Source organism: Plectropomus leopardus, chromosome 1 (assembly GCF_026936395.1).
Source record: "Plectropomus leopardus strain MGB_pleo_1.0 chromosome 1, ASM2693639v1, whole genome shotgun sequence".
In the NCBI taxonomy this organism is placed as follows: Eukaryota; Metazoa; Chordata; class Actinopteri; order Perciformes; family Serranidae; genus Plectropomus; species Plectropomus leopardus.
In genome coordinates this window covers 18,298,799-18,312,512 of record NC_142176.1, presented here as the reverse complement: position 1 = coordinate 18,312,512, position 13,714 = coordinate 18,298,799, and positions in this window count along the sequence as shown.

Sequence of the window (13,714 nt, the reverse complement as noted above, 5' to 3'; positions counted from 1 at the left end):
ATGAGACCATATCAAACGGGCACTTTCCATTTCTCAAAAACTGAGGGGCTGTGTTTCTTTAAATAATTTCAATGAATGTCAACACCTTTCCCTTGTGCTTATTCATTAATTGATGCAGTTTTTGAGAAAGAGAAGAACTTGTTATAAGATGAAAGTGAAGTACAGGCATGAAATACAAATAAAATAGAAAGAATATATATTTGAGATTACCTCTCAACTTATTTTGGTCAACAGTGACAGAATTGCCTTACTACAGTATTTTCTTAAATTGTTCCACTTGGTCTGTTTTCAAGAAATATTATTTCAACAAAGCTACATGTTGTTTATAAAATAAAAATACCTAAACATAAAATGAGATACATATGTTAAAGGTTTATGTGTACGAGGAAGTAAATGAAAACATCTCATTTTAAAAGTTTCCAGTTTACCACCAAGCACTAATCAAGCTCCACTATAACTAAATATACACAATATTTTAGCAAAAGCACACAGATATGAATCTGGAAGTGTATATTAATTTTTATAATAGTTTCTTTCCTAACAGAGATGTGGGTGTAACTGACGTCTTATGAAGAGAAACACTACCCCACAGTGGTTAGATTTTCTCAGTGCTCTCAACTATTTTCCATTCACACTCAACGGTTTGAATGAATTTTGCTCCCCAGGAGTATAACACTTAACTGAAGCACAAACTGTGAGTGTGTTGCATTCAGTGAGAGAAAAACTGAATGTATTCCACATGACAGAAGATTAAGGCATGGAGGTGTCGGGTAGTTTAAATGTGACATGAGAGTTATTATTATTATATACACTGTGTGTATAATATCACATAATAATAATAATAATAATAATAACAAATATCATTCCTGTTATCAGAAAGGCTCGTGTCTGCCCTTATAAAAAAAAAGAGAAATCAGAAAAACACAAGAGGGAAATGAGTGAATTATCTGAACACTGCGTGTCCAGAATACATTGAAATATTAAATAGAATACGTCATTACCGGCAGCGTTTCAATCTGACGCTGTCCTGCTGCGTTTCATGTGCTTATAACAACACCGTGACCCGTTCTGTCTGGCCGTGACCTCAGCTGACACCGTTCAGCAGTGAATCATGCCCATGTGAATGGTACTGCCATTTGGCGTTGCTCGTTTGCACCAAAAGCACTGAAAAAGTGGCTGAAAAAGAGGTGTACGAATGGAAGTATCCAAATTGAGACACAGCAGGGTTGGTCTAGGTACAGGCGATAAACCCTTTTGGTTTAGACAATAACATCGTCCATTCTCTTTTGCCACCTTCAGGCTCAACATTTCACCTTTTGCCCCACTGGTGATAAATTCCAGTTGCAAAGGTATGTCTCCGTTATCCAGCCATCCAACAATAATGCAAATGGCAACACTTTTAGGCAACTGAAAGCATGCACATCATACATGCAACACACCTAATATTCCCTTTATTTGTTTTATTAAGACTAACAGAGTTCTGTCATACTCTCATTTCCTGTTCATGCCGAATACAACCTTGGCTTTCACACTATCCTCCTCTATTGAGGTCGAGTTGGACTTCCTTGTTCCGTTATCAAACAAGATACGCAGCTCCACTGTGTGCTGTGAAAAATGTCAGTGATTGTCACTTTTTGTGTCTCTCTGTCAGGCTGTTCCTTTTAGCGCTGATGCTCAATAAGAAAGGCGAGCCCTGAGGGTCAATTTGATAGCAAGCAAGGGGTAGTGTGACCGTAACGCCAGATGACGCTATTCGTCTGTCCTCAGAGGGGTGTCAGTGGTCACAATGATCACCTTCTTCTACAACGACTTCAGATGTCTGATGTTCGTCATTTCCAGACTATAATAAAGCCTCTTTTGTCTGATGACCATTGCTGACACAAATAAGAACGATCTCAGGCAAAAAACATCACAGAGACAGAGCGGGCTGTGAAGTGAACCAATGAAAATAAAGTCTTCATTGACGTTTCAAGGTAATGAAGCACTTGTCATTTTGTTCAGACGGCATTATATAAATAACCTTGGGACATCGCTGTGTTTTTGAGCCTGTGAAAAGGGGCTTTGAGGATGTACATAGTTGAGGCCATTCGAAGTTTCAATGTGCTGTTGTTGCTCATGCATGTCATTTACACCAATTTTATATCGCCAAAACAAGAGCTACTACATTTACTATGAACCCACGGACATGGAACTGAAACTGGATCGGTTTGTACTGACTCAGATAGACGAGGCTTACGGATGTGGTGACCTAGAATTGTTAACTATTAAGGCCTACAGCTAACGTTCTCATATTAAAGGTTACTGATGGATATAATTCCTCAGCAGCAATGGAGGACATTGCTCTAAAAAAGCATCTAACTCTTCAGGCCTAAAGCTACCACTCTCATTAAAAGTTACTCATGGATATAATGCTTTACCAGCAAAAGAGGGCAAATTGTTCCAGGTTTTTTAATCAGAGTGGTTGTTATAAGTTAATGAGGCCACTCCCACATATTCGTGCATATGTTTCAGTTGTCATTTTTTTGCTGAAAGGCTTTCAGTGGAGGAACACTGTGGCGCAGATTTTCTGTAAATTAAGACATTTTATCCCCAAATTACCCTTCAAGATCTGGCAGAGAGCATGTCCAGTAATTGCATTCTTGCATGATCGGCCTATGTGGTCCTGTCATTCATCCTGTCTGTCTGTATAAATGCTCATTGTGATACTGTCCCCTCAAGCTATATTCTAGTATCCGAGCATGCTAACATCAGCACAGTGCTCACTGTTGTTTCTCACCAGTTGGTGACATATGTCTGATATAAAGTATCCTCTCAGATGAACAAGATGTGCCTTCATCGGACTGACTTCTATCAATGCTCAGAACTGATGTTACACTGAGATGATGGAGTTTGGTGTCCGTATCATGACCCTAAATGTATTCTGGTTTTCCGAATTTTCTTTGTATGAAAAAGATAGGAATTCCTTTAATAATTTGGACAAATCCTGTTACTCCAAAGTTTTATTGACAACACCCATGCAAACATATTGGAAGAAACCATAAAAAAACTTAACCATACACCACTTAATCTGTTATGACATTTTATCCATATTAGGGCAAACAAGTAATTTCATACATTAATGGTTTTGTCTATATACATTCTGCTCAGCCATTTGGTAGAGCATGTTTTTATTCATTATATCTTAAAATGTGTTGACATTAACCAGAGTGAGCTATCTCTACCATTCTGTTTAGGTATGTTATGATAATACATATATAGAGAGATCTTCTGAGATGTTTTCAAGTTTAATATCTAGAATAAATGGCTATAACATATTACGAGCATTACAATTATAATTTTGATTTCTTCTTTCTTTATGTTTTACAAAAACTAAGAAGTTACATCTCATCCATTTGGTAGAGGCACTCACATCTATTTTTATTATTATTGCCCTAATCAAATAAAAATGCAAAGAAAAACAAAAAAAAACTAGCAAATGTGTACACGTTAGCAGTCTAAATAATGTCATTTTTGGTATTCTCTTCAAAAAGGACTTCAAAAAGACTTTGTCTTTTTAACTCTACATTCCACCTTGCTGTTGTTTGAGATGTGTTTTAGTTTTTACAGTAAAGTATCTGTAAATAAATCAGCCTTGGCACGTTCCCTGGCAATAAAACATTTACAAGCGGTTATCAGTACAAAGTATTCATAGTGTACAACAAGGCACCCCCACCCCCCCTCCCCAGTTGATGATAAATTAAATGTGGGCTTTTTTAGCCACAACGAGCAGCCCAGTGTGAAACTCTGCCCAAACAGTCCCAAAACATAACAATTGAAAACCACAGAGGCAAGAGAAACACAGAAACACATATTAGCCCATGCGTGTCCTGTAGCTCCAGGCTGTCTTTTGAAAGCCTGCTGTCAGATTAATTTTCAACCTCTCAATCTGAAAGTCCTGCTGATGGCGAGGTTTGGCTTATCTTGCCTGTTCATTGTGGGACTACATTTGCAATTGATGGAGTACCAGAAAACCATGCTGCTTTCCTTTTGTGTGCCCACAAAGTCTACTGGGTGTAGACAATGAATAGAAACAGTGGTGTAATTTGAACAGTGCAGTGCGTAGGGGGTGGGGAATGAAAATCAGTTAAAAGGTTGCAAGTTGGTTACATGTTTGGGCTGAAATTATTGACAAAGCAAATGTCATCTTATCCTGTTGTTTACTATTGATGGATGAAATTAATTGAAGCAAAAGCTGTCTATTAAACTAGACAAATATGATTTTCCTTTTTTGTTTTGTTTTGTAAAAGACCAAAGCCATTTCTGTAACAAAATTCCTGCTGTAAAGTTGTGAATTTTAACATGGGTGTTTATGAGGATGATCATTTTTGGAGTTAAGTGGCCATTTGAGAAACAGCAATTTGTAGCACTTCCACAATGGCTTCATTTTAAACCTGGTGGTTGTAGCTTGATCAATATCTTTTTGATATACTGTCTATCAGCTATGAGCAGTTAAATCATGTCATTTCATTTTTTCAGATGGAGTGATATTTCATAATTTTTAACGGCCCAATAAAGTAAAAATGTGCAGTGTTTTACAAGAAAAACAGCTAAGATTAGAGAAAAATATCTAAATCCAAAAATAATTAAATCCTGATCAATCTGATCAAAGGCATATTGGAAGTGTAACATAAAAAGACTAAGAGTCTTGCTATGCTTGCAGCTCTTTGAGGTTCACTCACACTCAACACACTTGAGCTCTTAGCTAAATGCAAATGTCAACATGCTACTTTGCTGGTCCTAAGCATAGGCCCATAGTCTAATATTTATATATATATTATAATATTATATTATATTATAATATGTCCACTATACGCGGCCAAATTGTCGTACTTTGTGTCTACCCCGCCTCGTTGTTCAGTCATACCACAATGCCCTGCTCCCTTCTCTACCAGCTCCACACAAGGATGTTTTATTAACAAAAAAGGAACAGTACAAAAACGTTTTCTGCCATATTTTACAAATTAAACTGGAAATGGCTGACTCACATAAATAATATTATCATACCCTGGCATTCGCTGAAAAATGTGCCCTTATACATAGATAAATAATCAACTACAGTGCATTTATATGAGTTTCACTTTAGCATTTCTTGGATTTACACAGAGATGTTCAGAAAGTCAGCAGAGCTTCAGCTTGTCTGGCTTTGCCTGCATGAGCACCATTTCTATTTTTGAGACTGTCACTCCCTCTTGTCAACACATCAGTTTGGTCTGCATTGAAGGTATCCCAGCATGCTTTGTGCAGCGAATCAGACGCTTCCAATAAACAATGAATGCGAGCAAATCTCTGCTTGCGTATACTGGGTATGCAATGTTAGTTTAGCATGTTAGCATGCTAACATTTGCTAATTAGCACGTAAATACAATGTAGGCTACAGCTGAGGCCTATGGAAATCTGTAGTTATACATCAACTAAAGCATCAAATTGAGGTTTTAACCTGATGATGGTGCAAGGTCAGAGTTCACCTTAGTGGTAAAATCTGGTGCAGTGTGTTATGACCAGTGTTCGGCAAGTTACTGATAATTAGTTAATAATTACAATTACTGGTTACTTCTGTCAAAAAGTAATTCAATTACTCTCAATTCAATTACTGCATAGTAAAAGTAATTAATTATTTACTAGAAAAAGTAAAGTTTTGTTATTTCCATTGATGCTTCAAAGATATGTACACACATTATTTTAGTGTTGTTTTGGCACAGCTGGGACAAGACTGTCAAATTCTATATACACTGGCCCCATTATCACTATGCTGAAAGTAAGTAGTGGAGCAACAAAACAAAACTTTTCATAGGAATATTTATTGTAACCTTAGCACGTCATCAAACGGAGCACTAGTACACTGTTCTGACAGTGTGACATATTACACAGCCTGACAGATTCTCAGACACTTAACAGTAATTTATTACTAAACAGTGAGGTTTATTCTTTGTTACATTAACAGAAATTGAAATCAATTGAACTCCATTCACATCATCTTCAATAATGGAGGACAGTATAAAAGTACAATTCCTCTCATGACAATAATGCAGTTTCAAAATAAAATGCCTTGTGTCAGCAACTGATGGGATTCTGTCCACAGAGATGTTGTCAGAGGGCTTATATTTTGAAAGGGAAACAGAGAAATTGGAGAAAAACAGACATCTTTGTATTTTCTCATCTCTGTGACAGATTTTAAACTGCAGTAAAAGGTGGTCTAGAGTCCATGTGATGATTTAAAAAAAACACCATTTTCACTGTTTGTTTCTGCTGACAATGCACACGTAAAAAATCTGCGAGCCACCGTTTCTGCAGATGTGTTGCAGCTGACCCGCTCCTGACCACCGCTGCACAGACGAGCAGTTTGAACGCTCTAACTTGATAACATTGGCGCAATATTAAAAAACAACAAATTTTTCGCTGCTCACACACTGCTGACGCATGAGCCTTTTCACAGAGTAAGTAACAAACCTATTTGTATTTAAGTAGGCCTAATTGTTACACCGTTACTGAATATCAGAAAGTAATAAAGTTCATTACTCGTTCCTGCTATAAGTAGCGGCGTTACTTGGTAACACGTTACTCCCAACACTGGTTATGACACATCATAGCAGTAAAATTCCTACCTGTCAGAACCTCACCTGACCTCCTGTGAGTGCATTTAATGCACTCAGTGTACCAAATCCTCATGTCACTCTGTAATGACCCTGACATGCATTGCATAAGACAACTCCTTCTTGTTTCTCAAATCACCCTATTTCCTTTTTTGTCCTTGCAGAGTTAACCCACTCCCTAGTGAGAGAAAACAAACGATTTTCTATTAGTTCTCAAGATTCAAACGGTGAGTGTGACTCACCGTTGGCTTATACAACACAAACCTTCATAGTTCTCTAAGCCCTCCTCTCCTCTCTCCTTCTGTCACTCCTCTCATTCTGTCTTTCTCTCTCCATTTTCTTCACCATCATGAAAACTCTCAAGGGTAGACTGAATGTCCTCTTCCATTTGGCTGCTATTTTGGTCTCCATGTCAACAAGATATGAGTCACCACACCCTCAAAAACGTGGACACAATCACTAAAACATGTTACTATTAATAAAGCAATCAACCAATTCATGCACTGCTCGCACATTACTGTGCGTCAGTCATGCTCACTTTGAACAGCTGGCCTAATGATGTGAAGATGTATAAAAGTACACGAAGATTTGAACAAAGCATCGCACTGTAAGCATTTTCTTGTAAAGGAGCTGTTTAAAGATTCTGACTCCTCTGAGCCTATTTATACGCTGCTGTTAAAGCACTTTCAGCAAACAAAATATAGGATCACAGACTCCCTGTGTGTGTGTGTGTGTGTGTGTGTGTGTGTGTGTGTGTGTGTGTGTGTGTGTGTGTGTGTGAGCTAGAGAAGGAGAGAGAGAGAATTCCTGGCAGCATAAATGTATAGATTACGCATATATTACGTCGACAGTATTAGCCTGGAAAAGATTCAAGTTTTCCAAGCTGCTTTCTTTCTATCTATCTAAAAATTATGCTGAATTTCTACTGACAAGCAAGAGGCAACACAGTCCAGCCAAACTCAATTTACTTTAATTAAGAGCATTAAAATTTGTTTGAAGTGGCTAATTTGATATTATTCATCTGCTAATAAGCAGACCGTTAGTGTATAATGATATTTCTGTGGACTGAAATTGAGCTCCGAATCTCAGTTCATGTGCAAATTGTTCTAACTATGCACAATGTGTCAGCTTGGCTCGGCCACATAATGCAATTTCACCTTTATGATAAACACATTATGTTAATGATGGCAGTGTGGCTCAGCAGTTATCCCTGTCGCCTTGCAGAGAGAAGGTTCTTCTTTCTGTGTGGATTTATCAGGTGTGGGTTTCTTCCAGCTGACTAAAGACACTGAGATTAGGTGAATTGGAAATCATCCATTGTTGTTTTTATGTGCCTTGATCATTGACTGTATATTAGCATGGACACTGCATCTCCAAGTCAACTCTACAAAAATGAAGCCAAAATAACCCAGATACAGCCACTGCCACCTTACAGTGGGGACGTCATTTGGAGTGGTATTAAGTTCCTGCCCATACACCCATCCGACCTATCGCGAGCAGCGCCATTAACTGCAAGCGCAACAACTGGCAAACACAGCTGTCAATCATGATGTCAGACCCCCTTTTTATTGCATCAAATTACTAATTAAAACAAAACTTGTCAGGAAGATGAACACGGTGTATTGTAATTTTTTAGTTTGGCCCATCTCACGTTCACTGGGTCTGCTCCATTTCAGTGCACCAGTGCACCACTCAACACACAACGGGCTGGGAAAGCTGTTTAAATGGAGTGTAACCTGTCAGCCAGCGGCAGCAACCACGTAACTGTCAGCTGACAAAGCATACAACGATGTCAGTCTACAGGGCAAACGCCATGGTAGCTTTCCTAATTGACAAATAACAGCATCCTGCAACTGTTCAACCTGCATGAACAGTACTGTGCATAAAATCATTTCCTGTAAGCCTGAACAACATTTATTTTTGTTAATCTTTGTGGTCATGGTGATGTATATGCCGCTCTCTCTGAAATTTAGTGGTGGATTCAGCATATCTGCTGACTGCGGTTACTGTTAAATAGTGTGAAGACTTCGCCTACTCTGCACACCCGAAAGGCATACACCGGTGGCATGGTAATGGTGCGGACCCTCTAATACGGAGGGCTGGTGTTTATAACTTACACTGCAGTGTTGTGGAGTAACTAGTTACAGTGATTAAATTACAAAATAAATGTAATTGTAATCACTTACAGTTACTGAGAAAAAATGTAATTAAACTATAGTTAGTAATAAAAATGTTGATTAAAAAGGGGGTTTAAAACATTTGTTAGTAATAAAAAAGTAATCAAATGTAATAAGTTACATAACTGATGAAGCAATTACATAGTAATGTAAACTTATTACATATTTAACTGGGTAACTAGTAAAGCTATGTCATCCATCTTTGTGATACAAATTTTGGATAACTGTAGAAAATAAGATATGTAACAAACAAACATTTATTACACTTACACGTTTTGTTCAGCAAGATAATCGTCACAGATGCACACCACTTTTATGATTTTCGAAGCTTAAATGTAATTGCCGGAGGTAAAAAGCTAATGTTAGGCTATAAGCAAACTACACTACGGCCATATGATTTAATGTCATCACCACAACTTTAGGCCATGTTTGGCGCAGTTTGGTGTAATGAACTTTTTGTGGTTTCATCTAGCCACTTGTTAGCAACCACCTTTTAAAGACACATTAAAGTTTCAGAGTTCACAAAGTCACTTTAACTTTTATTAATGACAGACCTTATTTAAGACATCTAACCAAAACCCACTCAAAACTCCCACTGACTTAGAGACAAGACATCGGGTAGCGCTGAAATGCTAACTCATTTCTGGGGCACTCTATGTTCATGATGCCTTGAGACATAAGGTGACTCAAGGATTCAGAGGTTTAATTTGTCACATACACAACCTACTACCTGTAACAAAATACAACAAGCTGTGCTTAAAGAATAACGGGAATTGGGGGAAAAAAGGGTGAATATCAAAGATAGGGAATATGAACTAAATCTGCAATAACTGAAGTTTTTCGGCCACTTGGGGGCAACAGAAACAAGTTGTTACTAAGACATTGACATATTATCATCTTTAACAGATGCTGTTATCATTTTTCCAATCTATAATTCCCGGTGATACGCAGTAAGAAATCCATTATAGTACAACAGTTGTCTCTCTGTTCAGCTTGAAGCTGAACCTGCTGGACTGCTACATATCTGCTCAAAGATTGTGAGTCAAACACTTGAGTCAAGTTCTCAAACTGCGTATCCCAAAAGAATGATGTCTCTGGCAGGTAATATTACGTCCGATTCCCCTCACACTTTAAGTGAAAAACATCAGCTTTTGCCATCACACAGAAGATTTAGAGTCCCACAGGCTCGATTGAACTGGTTGAGGAACTCTTTTGTTGCCCAGTCTGTAAACCTGTTAAATCAGAGTATGGCTTCTGAATGGCCTCAGTATACCTGGGTTGCACACTGAATGTAGGACTAGACTGTTTCAATGCAATTCTGTTGCTAGGGCAACAGTTTTGGTCACTTTTTACTTTCCTGTCAGCTACCAAGGAAACTATAAAAGAAAGAAAGGTCATGACGTCAGAGACAGAATTTGAATTTTGCGTTGGTGCCAGACTTTGGTGCCACTTCTATTGATGTTCATGGGGCGGGCACAGCAAGTCCCACTATAACCCATTATATCAGTGCTGTCTCACCTTTAACTGAAAAATGCTTCCACTACATACAGAAATACACATTACGTGATGCTGGCTGGTGTTGTCTTTATCCAAATATGTGTGTTTGTTTTCCTTGTTATTGGTCTCCAAACAGATCTGTGCTTCGTCTCAAGCCTGTTTGGTTATTGCTGACTAGATTGCAATTATAGCCAGATCAGTTTATTAATCACTGTAATTATTATTCTGAATGTACTCCAGACTTGGGACTGTAGCCTATGCTACAATGCCTTGCAGTTTGCCTCAGTGATTTCCAATCGTACTAACTTCAGTCATCTCATGTCTATATTATTAGACAGAACACACAGAAATCATGACGACATCCATGGTAATAACAATGATTACACATGAGATGCTGTAACACTTGCTCACCAACACCGCAGCTCCCTGTCTGTTTCTTATACTGTACCTTTACGAGGGACATGGGCATCTTTTAGCTCTGGTTTTGGTCTCCACCAACTGCCAAGGGAAAAATCTGTCTCTTTAGCTGCTAAATATCCACAATTTTTTACCTGCTAGTTGTTAATTGTGTCTGACCTCTATTTGATGCGGAGCCGCTGCCTTCTGTGTCCAAAAGCAACAATATGAGAGCGATGAGAGTGAACCAATAAGTTTGAAGTATGTAGAAGAGTTAAGTTTGTGTGGTCAAAAGATTCATCTCTATGTGCTGTGTTTTTGTTCATCAAGTGAGATTTTTTTGTGTTAGCACCAATCATACACCTCTTGCTGTTCATCTCCACTTGGTAAAGTTTAAAATGAATAACTGCAGTAAGGTGACTAGACTGAAGAAAAGTCAGAAGCAGGAAAGGTGTAACTTAATAAAAGATCAAATTTCACAGCCAGCTGCATGTTATTCATCTTTGAAATGGAACCAAGAGTACAAATAATCAAATTCCTTATATATGGATGTTCACATTTTAAAATTACAGCTTTATATAGTTGTCTGTTTTTGTTGGTGTGCTTGAACTTGTACAGTTAATTGCTTCATGTTATCTTTGTGTTAAAGTTAGTCAGACCGTTTCATTGGGTGACTTACATGACTCACTTTAGTTGCTGCTTCTGTAGCTGTGAATTTTGGAAAATGAGTAAGTACTATTTCTCTCAAACACATGTTAAAAAAAGGTAATCACAAATGTCACACAAATTGAAGAAATTCTTAAAAGGTGATAAAAAAAAAATGAGTTAAAATGAGAGAAAGACAATGATAGAAAAACAAAACTAGGGAAGTGTCCAGAAAACTGTATTTCCAATTGTTTTAATTATATGTTTAAATGTATGTTACATCAAATATATATATACTATTTCATTATACTATGTATTTTATTTAAATATTTAGCACTTAACTTTTTTCTGGGTAATGTTTTTCTTTCCTTTGTTTTTTTTTTAAACATTTTTTCCTGAAAATGTAGCTAATTTTCAGGTCATTTTTTGTCACTAATAATGTTTGTTCTAATAATTTCTTGCTAATTTTGAGGTAATTTCTTGTGAAGTTGCTAATTTCCTTGTTTTTGATAGAAATCAAACCAAATTCTAGGTTTCAAAGTGTAAATCAAAGTTTAATTCCTTTTAATGGTGCATTGTTTTTGCCACATGGAAACTGAGACTGATTTACTTCTCTAAGTCACTTATCATCATGTCTATTCTACTATATTGACTTCCAGTTGTATATGCATATAAATAACATTACTGTAAGCCATTAATAATACAATGGACAGGAATATACAGTTTAAATATAAAAGCTGTAAACAAGACCTCCTATCCATCAAGAGAAACCACACCACTCTATAGGAGCCAAAGTTTATAGCCCTACGTATAGCTGATAGTATTTCCTGCCTACCACTCTTCTGCAAAACTAATTAATAATTTCTCAGCTGATGTCCTCCTTGAGAGACATCAGAGGGTTGAATCACGTCACTGGATCTCTCTTGCGCACATACTTCTGCCAGCACAGTTAAGCAAGGTTTTCCCGTAGACCTCGAGGCGTTTGTGTGTTTGATGAGATGCTGTTAATAAAGGACTCATGAAGCAAAGTAATGCAGAGGAGCTGAGAGGGAATAACTGTGTACGAGCCTTGTAAGATAAGCAGCGGCTATGAGGCAAACATTTTGTCTTTGCAACATAGTGGCATACATTCAACATAGCTTAAGCAACTTAACATTTACAATAAGAGAGAGTTTTATAGTCAGGCTTATTTCATAACTGCAACCACAAGAATCACTGCTCCTCCCGTTTTCTTTCTCCACAGAATTGCTGGAAGTTGCCTCTCACAATGGATGATCTGTCATGCAGCATGAATGCATACACCCAAAGCACATACACACACATTTGCACACAGAGCCTTACGCCGCACAAGGTTATATGAAGCTACTTTACACATTTGTTTCTTATTTCTCTGCAGCTTTAGATCTTATAATCTCAAAGGTCCAAATCTCTCACACATGAACAAGAAAACATAACGACAAACACATTATTCTGTATGGTTTTACGCATATATTAACACACACACTTTACACCTACAGACAAAAACACACATTTATAATTGCTGGCAGTTGTAAATGTCCAGGTGTGCATTTGTTTTGTGTGGACGGAGATATGCATGCTCAAAAATACTTCTATAAAGCACAAATCAACTAAATGGAAATGGCAGCTTCAACAATGTTACAGCACTTTCCACAACACAAACACCAGATAAATCTCTACATAAAGTAAAAATTGATGAAAAGGCCATTCTGCTTGGTTCACTATGTACACCGCTATGTTGCTATTAGGTCAGGTGTGTATATGTGCGACTTGAAATTCTGATTTAACTGCTCCATTGCACTTCTGTGTCAGAGCAACTTTTTTTCCAGGTAAAATGGATTGTGTATGGGGCCGGGGTTGCAAAGGGCTCTCACCTCGGACCTCACAAGCTAACATGGAGGTGGCTGAGGCGAAATTGTGGCAGCTAGCAGTGCGATGCTAACAACTGCAATAATGCTGACTGACTTAAGGGCCCTGACACACTGGTCCAACAGTCAGTCGTTGGTCAAAGTCAGGCTGCTGGTGAGCGTCTGTTGTTTTAGTTTTTATGGTATGTGCAGCACTGTTGCCTGTAGCTTCTTGTTTGCTTTTTTTGTGCTGATTCAGCATGTTGAATCTGCATTAGAGACAGTGTAGTTGTAGGTGAGTTTGTTTTTTTTTAATAAAAAATAAACGTTAACTACTTTTATATAAGGTAGACATACCGCGCGCGCACGCACACACACACACACACACACACACACACACACACACACACGTGTTTAGCGAACATTTTTTCTGACATTTTCTTATACCTATACCTATCTATTTATATATCCATTTCCATTCGATCTTGTATTACACCTGATGCTT